Genomic DNA, 12,410 nt, shown 5'->3' with positions numbered 1-12,410 from the left:
AAAACTGGCCGGGGAACATTGTGTTGTTTGTGTATCCTTTAGGTTAGGAACTCAGAGGTCAATAGTTGCCAAAAGCATTTTCACTGAGTAACTACTTCTTTTCCCAAGCTCTGTAACCTGCCTTGCCAGTGATCCTTATCGTTTATTACTAAATGTATATATTTAGCTTCTAGGCCAAAGCCACCTTTTACGCCAAACACAAGTTATATTAGTTTACTGGAAAATTTGGTTCACTTTTCAGTACAATTAATCATAGTGATTAATTAGATAAATAAGCATGTATTACATGCCTATGCACAAGGCTTACTAGGTAACATTATTGATTTCTGTGATGTTTCATCTCATAATGAAGGCATTTTTGTTGTAGTTGTTGTTTTTGTTATTGTCTGGGAAAAAAATAAATTGGCTTATTGCAATGATGGCCTTCAGTAAAACAATAATTAAATATTTAGTGAACAATGGTGTTTAGAGAAGCATTATTTGTGGTAGGCATTAAAACCTTTCTTTTTATTGAGAATGTTTTTGTCTTTAATTTGAATGCTAACTTTGGAGTAAAATGGTTCTATTAATATACAGTGAGTAATGTTAGAATTGAGCTGTTAGACTCTATTCAGTGTGCAGTTCATAATTTCTGCCCTTCACGAGTGTTTTGTATGAGTCACATTCATGAGTGGTTGCCATTGGTTGCTCCATTGGTTAAACTGCTACTGTTAGATTAATCTTTAGTTTTGGCAGTTAAAACAGTTGCAGCAATTAATTGCTAGGAAAAAAAATCCCCCTATCCCAAAAGTACAGACCACAAAAACATGTTCATAAATATGCTGCAATCCTTAGATGTCTTCTTAAAAGTATAACCTAAGCCATCTTCATGATGACAAGTTCTAAAACTTGCAAATTGCATATGCCTGGAAGTTAAAGCAACGAAGAAGTATTTGATTTTTAAAATGAGATGTGAAAATACATTTGACATTCATATTTGATCAGAATCCCATGCTTACGCTGAAAACGTAAAACTCACTTGCAACCTCTAGTTTTTCTTTGCTTAATTGTGGTGATATCATCAGCACGAGAAATATAGCTAATGAATGTAAACCAGAAAGAACAAAAGAAAACAAATGGGAAGCATGATGGGAAAGTAACATTAAAATATAGACAAGGCATCTAAGCAGCAGATGAAATATCATGCGGCATCTGAAAGAAATGAAATGAAAACAGATTGTCATCAGATCTTCATTTTTTTTCAAAAGTTTGATACATATTTCTTTGGGGAATAGTTTGCAAATGATATATAGAATATGTGAAATACAATTGTAAACAGACATGCAATTTACCTAGCTTACAATCTGTTTCATGATCTTTGTTCATGCTTAAGAAAAAAGACAGGGTACACAACTTGGAACAGAAGTGTACAAAAATATAGCTGAGATTGAATTATTAGAACTGACATTATTAATATTTTTAATATTCCATGGCTTTCTCATGATTCTCTGCATGCCACATCTTTCACTAACTCTGGGGCCTTAATCATTTTAAGATTTGCTATGTTCTCAAATAGCTGTTTGCTGGTACGTGAGTACAATCTCTTTGAATGGTAATAATAAATATGCATGATTAAAAAGAAAACTATAGTCAGAAAATCGTATGGCTGAAGTATTAAGTGCAATATTCAGTGTTTCTTACACCCTCTGTCACTGAACACATGTTGCCCTCAGGTCTGTAACTGAGCTGCTCGTGGCCTTTTATGGCAGTTACTAAGAGCTAAGTTCACTAAAAGGCAGCGCAGGGTGGGGGTGAAGGAGTGGGGGAGGAGTGGGGGGAGCAGGTTGGTGAGGGATGGAAGAGAGTCCTTGAGCCACTTGCTGTCAGAGCATGGGAAAACAAAATCCCATGTCTTCTTTGGCCTTTCCTCCACACCACTTCACCCGCACACCAACCGTGCCTGGCCACTTGTCACTGACCCCTGCCTTGTCCCATTTTATTTCCTCCTTTGAGGTTGCACATGTGCGACAGAGCTGAGTAACACCACATTTGGAAACTGATTGTACAACAATGTCCAGCACAAACCATTCAGAGACCTTGGCTGGCAATGAGCAGAGCTAGTGTTCTTAAGATAAGAACATTTCTTTCTAGGTGGTCAGCGCTGAGGCATGGTTTTTGAGAAATGTTCCTGTGTATGTATCTGGCCGCAGAGGCGCTGAAGTAGAAATGCAGGATAAAAGGCTTGGTGGGGGAATAAAAAGGCAAAAGATGTAAATAGATAGAGAGATAGAGAGATAGATAGACAGATAGATAGATAGATAGATAGATAGATAGCAAGTTAGATAAATAGAAAGATAGACAACTATGTAGATGGAGAGAGAGAGAATACATAAATTCACATATCATGGGTTTTGCACTGTTGGTATCATTTCAGAAGACATTGGTGTAAAAAATACAATTTGTCAGGCCTACTCAGTACTAGTGCTCCCTAATGTTCTAACAAGTCAGTTTTTATGGTAGTTATTAAAAGGTACAGTTTGGAGAGGCCATATGCTGATCTAACTTAAATGGAGAAGAGTTTTGAGGAAAAATAAGGAATTGCAGCTGGTATCTACGGTAGTTTACTATTTTTGAATGGCTGTTTAGTGTATGGTATTTTAATTCATAGCACAGATTCAAATTGGACTTTGGCTATGCATACTGGGATATACTGTATGGTGCTATGAGTAATGTTGGCTCGCTAAAATTACAAAGCAGATAGATGTTAAAAAGGCAGCCTTGCCATTTCTAAAATCTTCTTGAGCACTTTATACAAAACGGAAATGCAGACAGGCTATCTATCTTCTTTCCATATGGATCCATAAGCACAGAATCCATAGACTGGATTCTTATACAATATATGCATTGAATATGCCATGTAGTACGTACTGCACATGGTGTATGGCTAAAGATTAGATGGGCATTGGCATTGCACAAAGAATGGTAATTTTTTTTCCCCAAAGTTTTATTACTTTTCATAAACAAGTACCATAGGCTAAAATTGGCATGCTGGATATTGCCTGAACGAGTTTATTTTTTAATTATTATTTTTTCAATTAACAAGCATTTTTTTTTCTTTTTTATCCTACCTCCCTTTCCCACTAAAAGAAAGAAAACAGTAACAAAACCTTATAACATATATGCATAGTCAAACAAAGCAAATTCCTATTATTGACCATGTCCAAAATAGCATGTCTTAATCTGCAACTTGAGTTTATCACTTCTTTGTCCGGAGATGGGTAGCATTCTTCATTATTAGTCCTCTGGAATCATGGTTAATAATTGCAATAATCAGAGCTCTTAAGTCTTTCAGGGTTCAAGGATATCGGTATAGCATAAATTGTTCTCCTGGTTATACTCACTTAATTCTGCATCAGTTCATAAAAGTCTTCTTAGACTGTTTATTTAATTGAATAACATATTAAACCAAAATGAGATAAACAACATTAAGTTCTGGGCCTGAGAATCTGATGAGGGCATGTCAAAGTTGTCTGAATTTAGACAAATGGTTCTCAAACCTATCGTACACCCTGTACTTGAGCAAGACTTTCCTACCCATCCGAGGTGCACAAAGGGTTAAATTTTACAGCTTAAAATTGAAGTCAAGTTAGGGTAAAATAATCCTACTCTCCATGTATCACTTTATCTCATTTTGTTTTGGCTTTTCCATTGGGCATTTCTATGTGGTTGACTGCCAGAATTTTTTGGTCTCTTTATTAGTGGTCGCATCGCATAGTGTTTCTCTTTTAATACTCAGCTAAGCCAAGGAAAACCTTACTTAGGCTTCTCCACCACTGAAGGCAATTAACCTGTAACATGAGCTCTAACATCATTGTGTATTGCAGAGAACCAAAAATATTTGCTGTTTAGGGTGAGGTTGGGTTTTAATCCTCTCCCATGAAATCTCTAAGGAAGATTTCTAGCACATGGACTTGACTGTGCAGACTTGCTTCAATTACTCTGGTATAATGTATTGGATATTCTCCAAATTTAAAAATCTCCAAATAGGACTGAGCATAATACAGCTAAGCAACCATAAAGAAGCCATGATGATTTCCAAAATTCATTGTCATAAGTAGGACCCTAAGAAGACACAAAACAAGTTATTAATCTTTAACAAAATATGACCGCAATTACTCTTTTCTGTGCTTAAAGGTACTAGTCATTACTCTAGGGACTAGGAAAAAAAGAATGCCATAATGACCTTCCCTTGTTTGAAGGTGATTTATTTCATACCTTGACTGCCTAAACAATGATCTTTGAGGTTCTGAATTGAGATAAGCCCAGTATTTACCAAGCAAAATTTTATATTCATTTTAATGTATATTTTCATATGAGATTTCAGTCTCCTAGAAGTCCTTTTGCTTTTTGAATTCCATAACTGCATTTCATATGCATTTTAAAGTTTCAAAGGCTCTCTTCCATTAATACTATAAAGCCAATCCTTTCCAGGAGAGACACAACGGAATTGGTCTGTATGTTTATGTTATATTATCAGATCCAAGTGAACCCAGGTTCCTCACAATGTAAAAACTTTTTGAAGTATTTTAAATGAGTTCACACTAATAATAAAGCAAAATCTAGCTATGTTGAAATGCATTTCTTATTTGTATCATCTCTCAGGGTATGCATCTCATCCTAATGATTTGTGGAAAGAGGAATGCGATGCTTCTTTTCTCCTTCCCTTTTCCCTTCATCTGCACCCCTGCACTCCAAAAAAAAAGAGGGGCTCTCTCACTCAAAGGATCCCTTTATTTGATCACCAATCCTACTTCACACAGAAAAAAAGGGAAGTTTTTCTTCCCAAAATGTAAATGGGCTGAAAGTCCAACTTTGTTCCTTTTTGTCTTATGTTTTCATCCTTTGAAATCTTTAATCAAGTTATCTGGATGGATTCCTGAGTGGGGTTGTTTTAATGTTACAATGTTACAGGGGTTCTTTTTTCAGGGTTGAAATGTGTGTACTCCAATGACAAATTACATGGATTTGGAAGAAACCTAAAGGGTCATTTTGTCTAACCCCATATTTTTTATGCATGAAGAAACAGATCTCTATAGAGGTTAAGTGACATGCCTATGATAACGCAGTTAATAAGTGCAAAGGTAGCAGTTGAACTCAGGTTCTCTTATCTGAAATCCTCTTACTGCTGTAACATGTGCCCCACCCCCACCCCCACCCCAGTTATTCCTCTAATTGTGTAACTTTTTAATCAATTAATTTATTAAAGGCCTACTCTGATGTTCTGAAAGGGGACCTTGCCTAATCAAAGCTCTTGATAACATTTGAGGAATCCTAGAAGATGAAAAATGGAGAGCATCTTAAAAATCCTCTCATTTGACCCTCTCATTTAACAAATCAGGAAACAATAGTGCAGACAATTGGCATGACTTGCCCAGGCTCAATCAAACATTCCAGAAGCATTTGTTAAGTACCTACTAGGATGCCAGCCACTGGGGATAAAAAGGCAAATATGAAAAAAGTCTCTGTCTTCAGTGAACTTAGCAGAGATAGAATTTGGATCCGTGTTTATTGCCTTAGGCAACCTGCTGGTGTATAATGAAAGTACAGACAGTATAAATACAAACACCCAGCAAGTTAAAGATACCCTAAAAAATAATGTTTTAAAGAAAGAAATGTGATACATAAACTACCAGGGAGAGGAGTATCTATGGTAAAGTCCGAAAATGGTGGCTCTTGTAAGTGCTGGTTTCAAAGGTGGCTTGAAAGATATTTTGTGGGGTGACAAATTCCACACCTTAGACATAATTAAAACAAAAAAAAATTCACTACTTTCTTGCTTAAGGCAAGAGGTTATTTATAAAAGTTGAACAGAGTCTAGAACATTGTTGATACTCATTAAATGATTTACTAGTAACTATAATAGCACTTTAAGGTTTACAAATGGTTTATAAATATTATCTCATTTGATACTCACAACTACTCTGAAAAGTAAGAGCTATTATTTTTTATATTTTTTCAGTTGAGGAGCCTGAGGCAGACAGAATTTAAGTGACTGGCCCATGGTTACACAGATCAAAAGTTTCTGCTTTGAATTCAAGTCTTCCTAAGTAATGGTCCAGGTTGAGGCTTCCTATAGCATCCTAAGAGAAAGATGGGTTTATGCAGAAAAAGTTTCAAATATCAATAGACTTTGCTCCAAACCTGTCCATTGATAGTAATTACGTATGTTCGGATCATACATAATACTCCTTCCCCTTTTAAATTTGAAAAAAAAAAGGATAAATCAAGGAACATATCAACATTTTGCTTTGGGGAAGAACAGCTTGGGTGTTCAGCCCTAGACATGATGAATCAAAAAACAACAGCACTTTCCTCTCTTGTCCTCTTAGGCAGTGTGATTTAGTGCTTGACACTCAAGGAATCGGGGTCATGCTGTTTCCGTTTTCTCTGTGATTACCAGGATGTGTTCTGGGTTATAGCTGGGGATGTTTAAATGCTACTCCAAAGGCAACCAGACAAAAAAAAAAGTTTCACATCTCTCAATGTTTTGAACAGTAGTTGCTGAAGATACTGTGACTTGCATGAAATGGGAAACTAAGAAAGCCAGTACTGTGGAACCAGTTTCCTGATTTCTCTGGCATATTTTGCCACGGAAGAGGCAGAATCAATGCATGTTGTATCAACATTAGCTTCAGAGGGAAAAAATGATACTCAGCCATTAGTATTTTGATGGAAATGTTCCCTGCTACGATATTTGTTTTAGGGATTGGTGTGGGGTTGGGGGGAGGTGTGGTATGTTTTGGCAAATTAAGGTTATTTGCATTTGGAAAAAGGCAGCTTCCATTAGAAAGTAGATGATTTGCAATATTGGGAAGCATCAAACATTTGGCCAAATGCAGAATTTTATATATATAATATATATATTTTTTGGGGGGTGGTGGAAAAGAGTGAATCATTTTTAAGTTTGACATTAAACTGAACAAAATGCTTTTCAGTTTAGATCTTAAAGTTGGGAAAAACGTCTTATCTCCAAAGCAGAACAGAATTAACAATTTCATTCACCAATCCATCAGTTGTAGATTGCCCTGAGGAACATAAGACATATAGGTTGTCACCTAAGGTATTATTTCAGAGAGTCCATTTTCTTGTGCTCTACATTTGGTCTTATTACTTATGCCAGAGACATTATTTCAGATGCATATACCTCCTTTTATATAGGTGTCAGTAGAGGTTTCTCTATCTTCTGCCAATTTGGTTGATCCAGAAAACACTGTATTATCTTATTTTATTTTTATATCTGCTTGTGTCACTCTTTCTTCCTTCTTTCCTTCCTGCTTTCTTTTTAGTCCCTCTCCCTTTCTCTCTCCTTTATTTCCCTATTTCACTTAGGCTGGAAGTTCAGTGGCCAGTCTAACTACTTATTGGAATGGGAGCTTTTTGACCTGGTCTAGTTCATCTCTCCTTAGGAAGCCTGGTAGCTTCAGCTCCATATTGATGCCAGACAGTGCAAATATGAGAACAGATTTAGCCTTACTGCAACTCAGAACTCCTGAGCTCAAGTGACCCACCAGCCCCAGCCTCCCCAGTAGCAGGTGTTGTAGGCATGTATCACTATGTCTTTCCAAACACTCTATCATATCTAGGTGAACACTGTAATTTTTTCATGTTTTGTTCATCCATTCTTTTTCCATTTTACCTCAAAATATTTTGTGGATTCATAAGTGGCTCATTTGATCATCTTTGTCCAAAAACTCTAGTTAGAAATTTAATTTTCCCTCATAATTAGAGCCCATGACACTTCATGGATTAAGAGCTGGACGGGAACATAAAGGCTAAAACCATCTCCTCCTCACTTTTTCAGATGAGAAGACTGAGGCAAGGATTGTCCAAGATCACACAACTTGTGTTTGAGGCAGTATTTGAACCCTACTGATCCACAAGTGCAGTGCTATATCCTCTATACTATGCTGCCTCTCTAAAGGAATTCAGAGTTTACCTCTAGTGTTACTCTGTGTCAAGATCGTGCTTAGGGTATTTAATTTTCCTTTTCCCCATTGTTCCCATAAAAATATCAAGGACACTTCTTCCTCTTTGAAGAATCAGGAAAATGATACATTTTGTGTTATACATTGGGATGCATTTCTCACATCTATTAGTGGACATCTTGTGTTATATGGCCCTTGCAGAGAAAATTCTGTATTTTTTTCTAAAAATTAATGGCTTGTCATATTAGAAATTAGGAAAAATTTATGTTCCTACATATTAGTTTTCCAAATTGTAACAGGATAACAGATCTTGAACTTAATGGTACCTATCTATCTATCTATCTATCTATCTATCTATCTATCTATCTATCTATATAAAACTAGATATAAACATGCACATATACATGTTTGTACATGTGTGTATATGCACACGACACACATATATGTTCAATGCATACATGTGTGCATGCATATATGTGTGCCTATGCATATACACATGTATGTCTATGGTTATTAACATGAGGTTTCTTCCATTAGACTGAACTCCTTCAGAGCAGGGACTGTTTTCTTTTTTCTTTGTTTTTATCTTTCTTTGTATCCCAGAACTACCACAGTGCTTAGCACACATAGGCACATAATAAACATTTATTGATTTGACTAACAAGTCATACAGATTTAGCTTTAAGGTTGGTCAAACCCATTTCTCACAACAACCCTATGAGGTATGTAGTAAAGTCTTATCCCTCCCCATTTTACAAATGATTCAGCTGAGAATCAGAGTGATTAAGCAACTTGACAATGGTTACACAGCTATACATAGCTAGGGTTTAAAGGTGACTCCAAATCTAGTGCTCCCCAACACCCACTTTACCGTAATGTTTCTCTGAGTTCCAGGTTGCCTATTACTGGACTAATGGTTGATTTTAAGTAAGGAGATTATTTTGTTGAATTCATTTAACTTTCCTTTCTTCTTATAAAGCCACATGACTGTCTTTATTCAGTATCTGTGTTTGGGCACTTTAAATCCCTGGTAAAATTCAAGAATTAAACAACAAAAAAAATTAAAATAAAGAACAGAGATCTAGAGTTAGAGGAAAGCTCAGAGTCCATCTGGTTGGTGTTTAAATTTGTGTCTGTTTTTACCCTTCGTACCTTTCCAAGGTTACCATTTCCAGAAGAACTTGAAGAATCTCTGATTAACCAGTAGTATATTGACCACATTTCTAGCACACATTGTTCATGTACAAAGCTTACATTACCAATTTGCTAGGGTACAATTTGGTTATCTGTCCCCTAAATTCATTCATTTACATGTATACATGCAAACATATATGAATTTATATTTGTAAATGAATGTTTACATATACATAATTCATACATGTATATATTATATATCAACCAAAATATACCATTCCTTGGTCATCTTAGTCATTCCATTTCTTACTTAAATTGATGTGTACCTTCATATAAAATAACATCACCAGCAAATGGTGAGAAAAATGGTAGTTTTGAACTACACTAAATTCTTGGCCTATAAATTACACAAAAATGACCAAATGTTTGTAAATCTGACCCTTTTTTCCTTCTGTTTAGGGAGGGAGCAGTATATGTTCTTCAGCTATGCATAGAATGAAAATTACCTACAGATGATCTCTGTTATAGGTTATAGGGAACTGATCCCAAAGAATAAAATTTGCATTAAAGAGCAAAAGGCATCAGTATTGTGTTCTCCACAATGAAATAAACAGATATACTTCTCAGTTTAAATATTTGGAAAGGAGATCTACCACATATGTTTTCTTTGTTCAAAATTCCAAAATGTGGTAGTTTGTTTAAACGATTGTTTGTCATAATTCTAGGAAATTTGGTTCCCAGAAAGCAGCAGATGTATAACATGCTCTATTAAAATATAATAAAACAGTGCCCATGGTGTTTTATTAAAAGTACCATTCAAAATAATTTCCTTTTGGGTGCCAAAGAATAGTTTTCTTAGAAGTTGGTTAAGTAAAAGTGATTGGAAGCAATGGGTTAATTGTTTTTAAAGCTCTTATAAGCAAATATTATTAGCAAAGCATTTTAATTACTGTACTTTATGTGGCCTAAATGTAAGCATTTATTAATACAAACCAAGCGCTCATTACAAATTTGCACAGAAAATGATAAAATATTATGTATGAAATGAATCATTAGCATGGACCATTAAGTCCTCTATTTTCATTTAATTGAATTTGTCAGTAGTACCCTCTTTAACTGAAAACCAGTCATAACCACAAAATTAAATAATAATTAAAGAAACAAGTATTCAAAGAGTTGCTTGGAAGCTAAGGTGCCATTTAACCAAAACATAGCAATTTAATGTAAATTGCAGACCATGTAGACACAGTTCTGAAAATTATGCATCCTGTGGTTCCATATATATTTGATTTAGCAAGTCCTCTCTAGCACAGCAGAGTTGTTGTCTTAGTTTAAGAATTAGTCTGGTATCAGAAGGAAAAGCACGGTGCTCAATGGAAAAAAAATCTCAAGATTTAGTGGTGTTAACAGACAATTCAAGTCCTAACCCCCAAAATTCCTATGACTGTTATGTGACTTTTTTTTTATCTTTCTATTGCATTTATTATGTAGGAACTAGATATATTTCCTTTCATTTTTCTTTGGAAAAGTTCCACAGAAATAGTATACATCCTATAGTATCTAAAAGTGAGGCTTCTTAAAAATATATTACACATTGCTGGGTTGTGTGGATATAAGCAATAGCTTTATATCTTCTTTGTTTGAAAATTGTACTGTGGCACTACCCTCTCAAATTAGGTCTTTCTAGTTTTTTTAGTTCCTAATAAACCTTTCTAAGACAACAGGATTTTAAAAAAATCTCTACTTTTCTCGTTTATTTTTTTCCAAGTCTTTTTAATAGTGACCATTCTTACTTGAAATCAGCTTTCTACAAACTATTTCTGCTATACCTACACTCATTCCATATTGCACAGCCAGCAGGGGGAGGTAAGATTTAAGGAAATAGACAGATCAACTTCATGGCAGTATATATTTTCACAAGCAAACAAACAAACAGAAATGAAACCTCTGTAGGTCGGGATAATGTAGGTGTGGGCAAAGCATTAACAATTCTTTGCACCAACCTCAGATATATAAACTATAGGTGAATTTATTTTCTTAAGCTCTGGAATAAACTAACACAAAAATAGAAAACAAATGCTATAAACTTGGAGAAAAAAAAATCCTTGTCTAATTATTTCCCAGAATTATGTGTGCTCACATATTTGACTGTGTCCTGCAACTAGTGTCAAAAATTTGCAGATATTTGAAGGATCACAAATTTTTTGTTCATTTTAAAAACCACATTGAATTTTTCTTTTTCTCCTTACATTACTTTAATCATAATCAAGAACAATTTACAAGTGGTTCAGTGCTACCTACAAAAGAGTATTCTAGAAGGAAATATAGGTGTAACTTCAGTGCAATGCAATAAACAATCAAATCTACTTCCAAGATTGTGAGTCATTTCATAGGCATAATTATCTTTCTTTTGCTCACTAGAAAAATGTTTTAATTTTATATTTCATAAATCTTATCTTCAAAATTCACTTCTCCTAGGTGAGTGCTAATTTTTAAAACCACTTATATGGTCCTTACATCCCACTGAGCATCTACGTAGGGATTAATGATGATTTTAAAAACCAGACAGTATTATCTTACTTTCCTTAGTTTGTAAAAGATAATGACCAAGGAAACACAATTGTACAGTCCCAGGGCCAAAAAAAAAAAAAAGGTTGTAACATAAAGTATTATTTTAAATTTAATTTTTATTTCCAGTTCTACATTGTCCTCTCCCTTTACCCCTCCTCCACCCACTGAGACATCCATAAAAATTTTTAGCAGGTGAACCAAATACATTTACCTTAAGGTTAAAACAAATACTACTTTTTAAATGATGTATGGTCCATTAAGATTATATAAATTTTATTTCCTGCTTTTTCTTAAATACTATAATATAGATCTAGGAAGTCTGATTTCTTTGAAAGAAGTAATAAAAATAGCATTTTGTTATTTTTAAATTGCCTAAATTCTTTTTCTGTGAGTAACTTAAAGTACTAAAATATAAATATATATTCCATCGAGATCATAGAAGTATAAACTGAGACATCAGATGATGAGATTAATGTAAAAGATATCAGGTAATAGTTCAAGTTGGGAATAAAATTCCAAAAACTAAATCAGATCTTAAGTAGTCTTAATTATCTGAACAACTTCTCTCACATATAAGTTTTATGAAGTTTATATTCAAGAGATATTTCAGGCAAAATAAGAATTGTAGTTCAAGGAAATTCATTCTCAAGCTCTAACATATTGATGCTTTCTTCCTCCAATCTATAAAAATCACCCGACTAAAAGCAGTAGGAAAAACTCTGCTGTCCTTGAGAATGTCTG

This window comes from Vombatus ursinus, unplaced genomic scaffold (genome assembly GCF_900497805.2).
Source record: "Vombatus ursinus unplaced genomic scaffold, bare-nosed wombat genome assembly UNPS02014781.1, whole genome shotgun sequence".
Lineage (NCBI taxonomy): Eukaryota > Metazoa > Chordata > Mammalia > Diprotodontia > Vombatidae > Vombatus > Vombatus ursinus.
Note: the sequence above shows the minus strand (reverse complement) of the source record.